Below are 14376 nucleotides of genomic sequence, written 5' to 3'. Positions count from 1 at the left end.
TCAAACACTGATGGTAGGAACTGTAAAATGGCATAGCCATTTCTGGGAAGCAATTTGGTAGTTTCTTTTTCTTTCTTTTTTTCTTTTTTTTCTTTTTTTAAAATTTTGTTCATTTATCTGACACAGAGAACTCACAAGTAGGCAGAGAGGCAGGCAGAGAGAGACGAGGAAGTAGGCTCCCTCCTGAGCAGAAAGCCCAATGCAGGGCTGGATCCCAGGACCCTGAGATCATGACCTGAGCCAAAGGAAAAGGCTTAACCCACTGAGCCACCCAGGCATCCTATTTTGGCAGTTTCTTAAAAAGTTAAAATTTGTATATATTATCTCACACAATCTAGCAATTCCATTTCTGTTATTTATCCAAGAGGAAGGAAACCACATGTCCACAGAAGGGTTATTCAAATGGTCACAGCACCATTACTCATATTTGCCCCAAACAAAAACAACTTAATTGTTTATCAACTAAGAGAAAAAAAAAATGTGGTATATATTCATACAAAGAACTACTACTCACCAAAAGACAGAAACGAACTAACGATACATGCAGCAACATGGATGAATCTCAAAAACGTTATGCTAAATAGAAGAAACTATTTATGATCTTTCTAGAAAAGATAAAAAAATTTAGAAATAATACATCAGTGGCTACCTGGGACTGGAGGTAAAGTGCACACATGGGCACAAGGGAACTTTCTGGTGTGACAGACAGAGTTTTCACTAAAATGTGATGTTGCACAGCTATATAAATTTACTGAAACTCATCAAACTATGCATTTAAAAATAGGTGAATTTTATGGTATGAAATAATAGCTCAATAATAAGGTTTTCAAAAGAAATATAAACATTGAAACAATGTGTATTATCAGAGACGATCAACTGTTTTATGCAAAAAAAAAGAAAAAAAAAAAGTCCACAGAGTCAGAGCAGAAAATGGCCTTCAGCTATCTATTCCAAGCTGCTGACAGCTGAAAAATCTGAAAATCAAACATTGGTGGCAATCCAAAATAACACTTTCTTGTTAGAGGTGAAATCAGTATAGAATCTGGGTCCTCCATTTTGTCCCATGCCGCCTTCTTCCACACACTACTTCCCAGTAATGGAGTTGACACTTAGGGCTGCAAGGAGAAGTGTTTAATAACAGCATGATCTCCTTGGTAAATGATCTGGGGTAGCACTTGGAAACCTCTAGTGTCTGCAGTGGTCTAGTTGCTGTCTCCTTTCCACCCACAGCAACAACACCCTTGTGTTCTTTCCCTCATCATCCAGCAACAGTCTCGTTCCTTAACTAAATTAGTACATGCTTCAGCTTGTCTTTTTGTATAAACCATCATCTTGTAATACTAGTTTTGCCCTAAATTGAATTATTTAAACCTATGCTACCTTAATTTTGAGATAACTGCTAAAAGCCTACTCTTTCCATTTTACTCTAAAACTGTTTTTTATTGAATCAATGTTTCCAAAAGATCACATAAGCAGAACTGTGACATTCAGCTGTACCTTAAAAATGAATTTTTCTTTCTTTTTTAAAAGATTGTTTTTGAGAGAGAGAGAAAGAGAATAAGCGAGGGGAAGAGCAGAGGGAAAGTGAAGAACAGGCTCCCTGCCGAGGATACAGGCCAATGCAGCAGGGTTCTATCGATCCCAGGACCCTGAGATCATGACCTGCGCCAGTCAGATGCCCAACTTACTGAGTCGCCCAGGCATCCCAAAAATGAGTTATTCTTTACAACTATTTTTTCTCCTACCAATGAAAAAGTACTATAATTGTTGTAAATACATTTTCTAATTTTGTATGTTTTATGTATTAGATCTAAAACCAGGTAATTCTTTGTTTTTTCTGGAAAATGGAAATGATTTAACCCTAAGGCCATACTGACAGTTGTCAGTTAAAACAAAATCCTCTAATTCTAAAACATCTAACACTGTCTATAGATTTATACACTGAACTTTTCTTTCAAGACATAATTCTCCAAAGCTTTATAATTTCTGAATTAAGAAAATTAGCTTATGTATGTAATAATTCTATAAAAACCTTTAGGATGAGCAAAGTAACTAGTTTGTTCTGAGAATAATTTCAGGCCCACATATGAATAGAATAACATACGAGATGTAGATATCATATTTCATTCTATGTATCACTGTGGTTTTTTTTTTTTTTAAGATTTTATTTATTTATTTGACAAAGAGAGACACAGCAAGAGAGGGAACACAAACAGGGGAGTGGGAGAGGGAGAAGCAGGCTTTCTGCCAAGCAGGCAGCCCGATGCAGGGCTCGATCCCAGAACCCTTGGGATCATGACTTGAGCCAAAGGCAGCCATTTAACAATTGAGCCACCCAGGCACCCCTGTATCATTGTATTTTAGATTATTTTTTTCCCCCTCAACTTGGAAAGGTAAGCTCAATTTTTCTATCCTCCAGTCAGATTTGCCTGACATAAACTGACAAAGAAAAGCCCCTCAAACAAATTTTCTCCCTTGAGGCACAGAAAACTACAGAAAGCATGCTATTATGCCTTATAGTGAACTATATTTATAATCTTAGCATAACTTTTTTTTGAAGATTTATTTATTTATTATAAAGGAGGGGAGAGCTCACACACACACACAAACACACACACACACACACTAGAGAGGGAAGAGGGGAAGCGGGGGAGGGAGAGACAGAGTCTCAAGCCGACTCCATGCTGAGCCAGAGCCCCACTCTGAGATCATGCCCTGAGCAGAAACCAAGAGTCGGACACTTAACTGCCAGAGCCACCGCGGAGCCCCAGCTTAACTGGTTTTTAAGTGGCAGTATGGCTCTTCGGTTATTATACAGAACTTTTAAGAAAAGGTTGCAAGCAAAAAACTAACAACCAAAAGAACTAATCTAAAAATAACAATGAATATACTACATTTATTCAATCAAAAAAAAAAAAAAAACACTTAATTTGAAAGCCAAGAAGATTCAGTCTACAACTTCTCAACTTATTTAGCATTTAGTAAATCAATACCAAACATCAAGGCATGTGCATGAGCACACACACTGTCTTAGGTAATAAGGTATTCAATATATGTCTTCCCTCATCCTTTATTTCTTTAAAAACACCTGTGGAGGGGCTCCTGGGTGGCTCAGTCATTAAGCGTCTGCCTTCAGCTCAGGTCATGATTCTGCATCTGGCTCCCTGCTCTGCGGGAAGCCTGCTTCTCCCTCTCCCACTCCCCTTGCTTGTGTTCCCTCTCTCCCTGTCTCTCTTTCTGTCAAATAAATAAATAAAATCTTTAAAAAACAAAAAACACCTGTGGAAAAGAAAAGGCTTCCTAGTCCTAAATATGGCATGCAATTTAAATAAAAATTAGTATTAACTTTAAATAAAAAAAATATTAAAAATTCTAACAGTCAAGCAAAGTAACATTCAAAAAGTCCTATAACAGTTACTATCACATATATAAAAAGAAGAGATGATTAAATCTTCAGACTTTTTTCAATACTAAGTAACTAAAAAACAGACCAGTAAATAGAATAAATATTAAACAGTTTATTTTTGAATACTAAATATTTTCAAATAATGACTTAACAATAAAAACAGTAGTATAAAATTGATGTTATTCCACATCTTACCTTAAATATAAAATATCTGAAACTCTATAATTTATTAGCAAAGCCAAATGTGTGCAGAGCCAGTGCCTATCACATTAAATCGTAAGGCCAAATGGGAATCAGTAAAGGCAAGAGAAGTTTTACCAACTAGAATCTCTACATAAGTCAGTTAACACTTGTAAACATGAACAAGTTTCATCTGGGCTCACCAGCACTAGCTGTTCCTTGTCACTTAAGGACCTAAGTATATGTGTGATTTTATTACAAGGCTGATTAAGGCCCTCAATACAAATAATGACTTTTCAGATACTCTTAGGTACAAATGAGAAAGATCCTACTTAAAGAATATTATCTTGCCATGCAAAGTTGTCTTTACAAAAATATTATCATGTATAATAATGCTAGGAAATTCCAAATTATTAGATTGAACTGCTCTAAAAATTTTTAAAAACTGACAAAAATATATTCTCAAAATAAAATAATGTTTAAAAAAGTTTGTCCAACCCTTCAATATGGACAGAATAATAACGATATTTCCTATTAGCAAGTGCACAGCTTTACTCCTGTTTCTTCAGTCATTTGGAGTTACCTTGTCCTCTGAAATGTGAATAAATTCAATCTGTGGTAGAAATAAAACTTTTTAAGAAACTTCCTTCTGTGAAACTCAAAAGGCAGTAAGTGCTAAAAGAACAAACAATCTCAATTTAAAAAAAAAGAGAGAGAAAGAAAAGAAGAGTACAGTGGCTAATTTCGTAGGTGCTTAAGCGAGCTCAATATATACCAGATAAACACCTTCCCTCACATCTTATAGCCAGTCAAAATGAATGTCTCTCTCCTCACTTGGTTACCCTTTCATCAAAGGTTTTAACCATTATAAAGTAATGCCAGCACTTAGCAAAATACTCTGGGAAAGGACGAAGAAAATTCAATCCCAGTCTGGGCAATGTATCTTAATCTGGGCAACATACTAGGTACTTCTTCACTTCCATTTTCCTAGTTTAGCCATTCAAAGGTACTCCTAAATCAACATAAATCATTTAATTGTTAACAATTATAGGTTCTAGTGATGGCTCTCAAACCCCACCAATATGTCTAGAAATTTCTCATGGACAAAATAAGAATTTCAAAAAATAGTATATGGATATATACACAAAATTATAAATAAAAAAGTTAATCAAGTATTTTAATCAATCACCATAAGACCTATGAAACATTGATTTTAGTCTTAAAAGAATCCAAGTGCCAGGCAAATAAAAATGTTTTTGAAAAATCATTACCCTTAGGAAACTAGAAAAACAAATTAAATCTACAGTAAGAAGAAGAAAAGATCTAAGGATTAGAGCAGAAACCAGTGAAATTAAAAACAAGAAATCAATAGAGAAAATTAATAAAGTCAAAGGCTGGTTCTTTGAAACAAAATTCACTAAGCCTCTAATAAGGCTAATTAAAGAAAAAAAGAGGACACAAATCACTAATATCAGAAACGTAATTGTTGACACCACTACAGACCCAATGGTCATGAAAAGATAATAAAGGAATAATACTATGAACAAATCTATGTCCACAAATTTGTTAACCTAGATGAAATGAACAGGTCCCCTGAGACACACAATTTGACAAAACTCAAAAAAAAAGAAATAGACAATCTGAGTTTTTATTTTATTTCTATTTAAGAAATTGAATCAATTAATAATCTTTCAAAAGAGAAAGAACCAGGCACAAATGGGTTCACAGATTATTTTTACCAAACATTTAAAGAAGAGTTATACCAATTCTCTACAATCTCTTTAAGAGGACAGAAGCAGGGGAATACTTCCTAACTCATTCTATAAGGCTAGCACTACCATTAAACCAAAATCAAACACACTTCGTAAATGAATACAGGTCATTATTCTTCATGGAATAGACATAAAAACTCGTAACAAAATATTAAAAAATCAGGAGCGGCTGGCTGGCTCAGCTGGAAGGAACAGTATGCAACTCTTAATCTTGGGGTTGTGAGTGTGAGCCCCATGCTGGGTGTAGAGATAACTTAAAGATAAAAATCTCGGAGCGCCTGGGTGGCTCAGTGGTTAAGCCGCTGCCTTCGGCTCGGGTCATGATCCTAGGGTCGTGGGATCGAGCCCCGCATCGGGCTCTCTGCTCAGCGGGGAGCCTGCTTCCTCCTCTCTCTCTCTGCCTGCCTCTCTGCCTACTTACGATCTCTGTCAAATAAATAAATAAAATCTTAAAAAAAAAATAAAGATAAAAATCTTTAAAATCTAACAATGTGTTAAAAAGAACTATACACCATGATCAAGTGTGATTTATCCCAAATATGCAAGATACGTTCAACATTTTAAAATAATGTAATCCATCCCACATCAACATGCAAAAAAAGGAAAGTACTGTGATCAAATCAATAAATGCAGAAAAAGCATTTAACAAAATCCAATATCCATTCATGACATAAACTCTCAGTGAACTAAGAATAGAGGGAAACTTTCTTAGTTTAATAAAGAATATTTACAAAAAAAAAACCCAAGCTGATATCATATTTAACAGTAAGAAATTTGAAGCTTTTCCTGTAAGATCAGAAACAAGGCAAGAATGCACCCTCTTACTACTTCTCTTTTACATCATACTAGAAGTATAAGTTAACACAGTAAGATGGGGGGGGGGAAGTACAAGATTGTATAGGAAGAAATAAAATTGTTCACAAATGATGGGATTATCTACGTAGAAAATCCAAAAGAATTGAAAAAAACAAAAACAAAAACAAAACCCAACCCTCCTCTATTAAGCAATTATACAAGGTTGTGGAATACAAGGTTAATGGATAAAAGTGCTCCCCTATATAATGACAATAAAAAACTGGAATTTGAAATTAGAAACAATACCATTTACATTAGCAGCCCCCAAAATGAAATAGGGGTAAGTCTAATAAAATACGTGCAAGAACTATGTGAGGAAAACTACAATATTCCAAGAGTGAAATAAATGGAGAAATGTTCCATGCTCAATGACAGGAAGACAATATACTGTCAAGATGTCAGTTCTCACCAACTTCATAGATTGAATGCAATCAAAATCAAAATCCTAGCAAGCTGGGATAATTGGATATTTGCATGTAACAGAATGAAATTAGACTACTATCTCATATGACTCACAAAAATTAACTCAAAATGGATTAAAGATTTAAATGTAAAACCTGAAGCACAAAACTTCTAAAAGAAAACATAGGAATAAAGTTCCTTGACATGGGTCTCGGTGATTTTAATGACACCTAAAGCACAAGAAACAAAATAAAAGATAAATAAGAGGGTCTATATTAAACTAAAAAGTTATACAGCAAAAGAAACCATTAACAAGGTGCAAAGACACTCTATGGAATGGAGACCATTCCACTGACCAACCATTTATTTGTTAAGGGGTTAATATCCAAAATATAAAGAATTTATATGACTCAAAGCAAACAACAATTATAACAACAGCAAAACGCAATTAAAAAATGGGCAAAGGACCTGAAAAGGATTTCTCCAAAGAAGATACAAGAAAGGCCAACAGGTACCTGAAAAGATGCACAATGTCATTAGTCATTAGGGAAATGAAAATGAAAAACGCAATAAGGTATCACCTCATGTCTCTTAGAATGGTCATCATCAAAAAGGTAAGAGCAAATGCTGGTGTGGATTTGGAGAAAAGAGAACCTGTGCACTGTTTGTGGGATTGTAAACTGGCACCGTCACTACAGAAAACAGTATGGAGGACCTTCCAAAAAAAAAAAAAAAAAAAAAGAACTGCCATATGATCCAGCAAATCTATTTTTGGTAATTTATCAAAAACAAATAAAAACACTAACTCACAAAGGTATCTGCATCCCCACATTCATAGCAGGATTATTTATAACAGCCAAGATATGGAAACCCCCTAAGTGTACAACCATGGATGAATGGATACATACACATGCAACAAAATATTACACAACAAAGTATCATTAACCCATAAAACACAAGGACATCTTACCATTTGCAACAACAATGATGAATCTTAAAGGCATTATGCTACGTGAAGTAAGTCAGAGAAAGACAAATACTGTATGATCTCACTTATATGTGTAATCTAAAAAACCACCACCAAACTCACAGAAAACAATATAAAGCTTATGGGTGCCAGAGGCAGACACACTTAAGGGTGGGGGTGGGGGAACAGGAGATGATGGGTGTTCATTGAACCTACTGCAGTGATCATTTCACAGGATATGTAGATGAAACCATCATCCTGTATAGCTTAAACTTATATAGTGATGTATGTCAATTATTTCCCAATAAAACTGGAAGAAAAAAATCCCAGTGAGTTATTTTGCGGCTATCAACAAAATGATTCTAAAGAATATATGGAGGGACGAAAGACCCAGTATAGCAAATATAATATTGAAGAAAAACAAAGTTGGAGGAATGACACCACCCATCTTCAATACTTAGGGTAAAGCTACAGTAATCAAGACAGTGTGATAACTGGTGAAAGCACAAATAGATGAGTGAAAAAGAAGAGAGAGCCCAGAGCTAAATCTGATATAACATGGTCAGGTGATCTTTGACAAAGGATCAAAGGCAATACGATGGAGCAAAGATAGTATTTTCAAGAAATGGTGCTGGCACAACCAAACAGCCATATGCAAAACAATGAACCTAGACACAGACCTTATAACCTTCACAAAAATTAATTACAACCCTAATAGTAAAATGCATAACTGTAAAACTCCTAGAAGATAACATAGGAAAAAATCTGAATGACCCTGAGTAGGATGATGACTTCTTAGATAGGACACCAAAAGACAGGATCCATGAAAGAAACAACTGATAAGGTGGACTTCATTAAAATTAAAAACTTCTGCTCTGGAAAGACAATGTAAAAAGAATGAGAAGACAAGACACAAACTGGGAGAAAATATTTACAAAATAGGTGATAAAGGACACATCTGATAAAGGACTCTTACCTAAATATACCAAAAACTCTTAACATTCAATAAGAAAACAACCTAAAAATAGGCCAAAGACCCTGACAGACACCTCACAAAAAATGCACAGATAACAAGAATATACAAAGGTTCACTAAATTACATGTTATCAGGGAAATGCAATGAAAACAATGAAATATCGCTATATACCTATTGGAATTTAGAATGGTCGAAACCCAGAACACAGACAACACTAAATGCTGATGAAACTGTGGAGAAACAGAACTCTCATTCATTGTTGGGGAAACAAAACTGGGGATTCTTTTTTGGGATTTCTTACAAAACTAAAAAGTCCCATCATACAATCCAGCAATCACATTCCTGCTGGATACTTATTCAAAGGAGTTGAAATTTTAAGTCCATAGAGAAACCACACACAGATGTCTACAGCAACTTAATTCATAAACTGCTAAAGCTTGAAAGCAACCAGGATGTCCTTTAGCAGGGGAATGGATACATCCAGACGATGAAATATTACCTGATACTAAAAAGAAATGAGCTATCAAGCCATGAACAGACATAACGGAACTTTAAATGCACATTACTAATTCAAAGAAGAGAGTCTGTAAAGATTGCATATTGTTTCATTGCAATTATATCACCTTCTGGAAAAACAAAACAATAAAAAGATCTATCTACAGTAGAAGACAATGAAAGGATCAGTGGTTGTCAGACATTGGGGGAAGAAGGACAGATAGAGCACAGAGGGCTTTTAGAGCAGTGAAAATACCACAATGATGGATACATGTCACACATTTTTCAAACTTACAGAATGTGCACATGTACACACATATCATTAGCCATCAAGGAATGCAAATCAAACCCCAGTGAGATACCACTTCGTACCCACTACAACATGAAGGAAGATCAGGATCTAGAAAAACTGAAACCTACTATACTGCTAGTAAATGGTGCAGTTGCTATGAACAGTCTGGTGGTCCTTCCAACGGTTAAACACGGACTTAACATGTGACCTAGCAACTGTACTCTTTGGCATATACCCAAGAGAAATGCAAACATATGTCCACAAAAAGACTTGTAAACAATATAGTTCGGAGCAGCATTATTCATAGTAGCTAAAAATTACAAACAACATAGTCAGTATCCTGGAGTTCCCAGGATAAACTGTCATGGAGATGTGGTGATAAATCTGAAAGAAAGAATGATCTAACCTTTTGGAAAGAGAGGAATTTTGAGCATTGAGATCCGGAGTCTGCTTAAAAAAAAAAAAAAAAGAGAGAGAGAGAGAAGTGTCTCTTGCCTTTCAGGAGAAGTAAGGTTTAACCTAATGGGAAAAAGTACAAGATAGAAGTGGATCACCTGTGTGGAGTCCTGGGTACAGAAAAGGGTTTGGGTGCAAGGCTGTGAACCCCCTTGGAAGGAAGGCTCTGTGGAGAAAGTGGCTAAGGACTCCAAGTGCGCACCACAGGACATGGTGGTAAGGGCCTCAGGAAACATGGTAGAGGCTAGAGCCAATGATCTCTGAGATAATTCTAAGTAGATAAGCCATAGGATACTTGACTATTTTCTTTATCATGGAAACTTAGGTTTCCAATTTTTCCATACTTTAGATAATGATATAATAGATTTGTTTACATGTACAACTTTGTTCCATACTTAAAATAATTTTCAAGGCCAGATTTTTTTGAAATCAAATTATAGGGTCATGTTGCTTTCTAAAAGTTAAACTAACTTATACTTTTACCATCAATATAATTTCAAGGCAGCATTTGTATCACTTTTTTTCCAGTGTATAAGTACTTTTAAAAAAAATCTCTAAACTTTACAAAAATTTAGAATATAACAAGAAAACAATAAAAAACAATAATCATTCTCACATAATCCTATTAGACCAAGATAATAGCTAATACCACTTGGGAGGGTAACTTTCTCCGCCTCAGCTCTCTCCATCTGTTAAATAAGAACAATAGTGTTTATTGTCTACGCTTATAAGTCATTAAATGAGTATAAATGTGTATATAGGGTGTTTACACATATGCACAAGCATGGTAATACCTAGTTCTTCATTCATCCTTTTCATGCACTGTCTTTCTGTGACTTTAACAGAAACTATTCCTACTAAAGTGCTTTGCAGAAAGGCTGTATCAATTTATTCTCCCCACTCTGCCCAGTAGTATTAGAGGTAAAAGAAACTGGTAATCTGTTGTTTTCTTAATCAGTGAAGGTGAACTTTTCCAATGTGTACTTAGTTTAAAAATTTCCTCTAGTGTGTGATACTCTTATGCTTCTAGAGTATTTTCTTACCAGGATCCCTGCCTTAAAAAAATTTTTTTAAACTATCTGTACATTGCATATATGGTAAGAGGGAGATTTTCCTGGGTTGGCTTGACCTAATCAGTCAGGCACTTTAAAAACTTTCTTTTAGTGCTTTCTCAGGTTAGTCACATAACTGGAAATTAGAGAGAGAAATCCCTACTGGGCTAGAAGAAAAAGAACACCTATGTGGTAAACACTCCATGTGGTCTGTAGGAACTGAAAACAGTCTCGGGCAATAGGTAGCAAGAAAATGGGGACCCCAGTTTTACAACTACAGGACAGTAGCAGTAGTCAGTGAGCTTGAAGAGAACCCTCAGCTTCAGATGGGAACCACATCCCCACCTGACTACCCTGATTTCAGCCAGGCAAGACATGTCAAACAAGACTTCTAGTATACAGAAATTGAAATAATAAATTCTGGTATTTTAAGCTACAGGGTTTGTGATAAGATTATAAAACAACAGAAAGCTAATACAGCCAGAAATGTACTTTGGTGTACCAGCATGTGTCATTTTATTGTGTTTTGCTTTATTGTGCATTGCAGATAACTGACTTTTTTCTTACAGGTTGAAGGCTTGTGACAATCCTGCACCTAACAAGTCTTTCGGCACTATTTTCCCAACAACCATTGCTCACGTTGTGTCTCTATGTCACATCTTAGTAATTTTTCAAGATTTTCATTTTGTTACATCTGTTATGGTAATCTGTGATCTGATGTTACTATCACAATTGTTTTGAAATCCCATGAAACCCACATGACTGGCAGACTCAATAAATGTGTTCTGGCTGCTCCACCAAACAGCAATTGCCCATCTCTCTCCTGCTCCTCAGGCTTCCCCTTACTCTAAGACACAACAATACTGAAATTAGTCCAATTAATGACCTTCAATGGCCTCTAAGCATTCAAGTGAAAAAGTCACATCTCTCACACTTTAAATCTTAAATCAACAGCTAGAAATGACTAAGCTATGGAAGAATGCATGTCAAAAGCTGAGATAGGTTGAAAGGCCTCTTGAGCCAAATAGCCAAACTGAATGCGAAGGAAAAGTTCTTGAAGGAAATTAAGTGTTACTCCAGTGAACATGTAAATGATAAGAAAGTGGAATAGCCTTATTGCTGATTTGGAGAAGGTTTCAGTGTTCTGAAATGATCAAACCAGCCACAACGTCCCCTTAAGCCAGAGCCTACCTCTCTTTAAATCTGTGAAGCCAGAGAAAAGTGAGAGGGCCGCACAAGAAAAGTGGGAAGCTAGCAGAAATTGGCTTATAAGGTTTAAGAAACCATCTCTAGACCATAAAAGGTATTAAGGTTACCATGTGTTTTTCAAAGTCTATGTTAACTATACTTTTGGTAGATGATGAACAGCAACAAACCTTGGAAGTTGTTAAATGGAAATATTCTGTATTTAGAAGAGAGGAGAAATCCCTCTGATTTGAAATAGATTAGAACTGGTATTAATACTGTCACAAAACTTCAGGAATCTGATTTATGTTGTTGATTAAATAGAAGATCATTTAGCCTCTGGAGAGATTTGCCACCGAACACTTCTCTTATAAACTCACAACTTAAAAAAGACACGAAGCGGGTGGGGAGTTATTTGCTATAGCAAAAAGCACATCAACTGTGTCCACCTCCAACAGATACAACAGAGGGAAATGGAATTTGCTTAGGGAAGATCACTCTTAATTTGCAAACAGATTTAGGCATGGCTTTTTAGTGCCTATGTACGGAAGCACTTCTAATTGGAAAAAGAAAATTCCAAATTTGGAACTGTCAAAATAATTCATCAATAAAGTGAGCCCCTGAATATCCAGGAACTGAAAGAGGTATGCAGCGAGAATTCAGTGATAAAACCAGACGGGCCCATTGCTGCCCTTAGAAAGCTGAGTGTAAGACAACACAAACACATATTTGGAGCTCCTAAAACACAGAAGAGGCCATTTTAATACCCAGAAAATGTTTAGAGAAGAGACTACCACGAGGTAATGTCCATCAATACAGCTTCTTTAAGAGACAGGCTTCAAGAGTGAGATGGAAGTGTAGAAGCTGCCCTGTGACTTACAGTGATTTCATGTTCTCTTTTTGAATGACTAAGATGCCTTCCCATAATGATCCTGCTTATATTGTGATTAACAACATGTTGTTTTAGGCTGGATTTAGCATTACTTTTAACTGCTTCAACAAAGACTTACCTGGATAGGATAACCATGGGAAAGTACAGATATAATTTCATTTTAAAGAATAGACTATGAAGCACGGCACTTGTTATGATGAGCACTAGGTGTTGCACATCAGTGATCAATCACTGAATTCTACTCCAGAAACCAATACTGCACCGTATATTAATACTTCAACTATTTAAACTAATTTAAACTATTTAAACTAATATTGCACTGTATATAATATTTAAACTAAACTAAATAAAATTTAAAAATAAATAATAAAAATCATACTCAAAAAAACAAAATGTACCCATGTCATAAATAAAAATTAAAAAATAAGCAATTAGGCTATTGGGTATATACCTAAAAGAACAAGTAACAAATATTTACTATCTTTAAAAGGAGTAGCAGTGGGGTGCCTGGGTGACTCAGTTTGTTAAGCAGCCACCTTCAGCTCAGGCCATGATCTCAGGGCCCTGGGATCAAGCCCCACATCAGGTTTGGTGCTCAGCGAGGTATCTGCTTTTCCCTCTATTTCTGCCCTTACCCTCTAGCTCATGTGTGTGCATTCGCTCTTTCTCTGAAATAAATAAAATCTTTTTCTTTTTTTTAAAAAAGTCTTCATTCTGTGTTTTTTTTTAATAGATTTTATTTATTTATTTGACAGAAAGAGAGAGAGAGATCACAAATAGGCAAACAGAGAGAGAGGGGGAGGCAGGCTCCCAGATGAGCAAAGAACCCGACACAGGGCTCAATCCCAGGACCCTGAGATCACGACCTGAGCTGAATGCAGAGGCTTAAACCACTGAGCCACTCAGGTGCCCCTCAAATAAAATCTTTAAAAGTTTTTTTTTAATTAAAATATAAAGTAAATAAAAGGAATAACAGTATCATCAATACTGGATTTACCTTTCTTACTTTTCTGTTTTTTTTTTTTTTTTAAAGATTTTATTTATTTGACAGACAGAGATCACAAGTAGGCAGAGACAGGCAGAGAGAGGAAGAAGCAGGCTCCCTGCGGAGCAGAGAGCCCGACTCAGGGTTCGATCCCAGGACCCTGAGTACATGACCTTAGCCGAAGGCAGAGGCTTCAACCCACTGAGCCACCCTTTCTTTCTAAAAGACAGTGGTGACTACTTTAAAAGTGTATTCTTCTACATTATAAAGTCATTATGGAGTTTGATTTCAGGGAAATATGGCTACTTCACTGTTTTTTTTTTCTTCCACGTATAAATGACAGATGCAGTTATTTGTACATTTAAAAACTAAGTCCATATGGGAAATGTACCCTGACATTTTTACTCTTACTTCCCATCTCATACAAAAAATTAACTACGGATTGGCTGAAGATAATATAT

General features: G+C 35.7%; 1 protein-coding gene across 1 annotated transcript in view; it reads right to left on the bottom strand.

Moving 5' to 3' along the window:
- DCBLD2 (discoidin, CUB and LCCL domain containing 2) overlaps positions 1-14376 on the bottom strand; it is a 103721-nt gene that overhangs the window by 48167 nt on the left and 41178 nt on the right. The gene's annotated exons all lie outside the window — the stretch shown is intronic.

Source organism: Mustela erminea, chromosome 1 (genome assembly GCF_009829155.1).
Source record: "Mustela erminea isolate mMusErm1 chromosome 1, mMusErm1.Pri, whole genome shotgun sequence".
In the NCBI taxonomy this organism is placed as follows: domain Eukaryota; kingdom Metazoa; phylum Chordata; class Mammalia; order Carnivora; family Mustelidae; genus Mustela; species Mustela erminea.
Note: the sequence above shows the minus strand (reverse complement) of the source record. Positions and strands in the feature narration are given on the sequence as shown.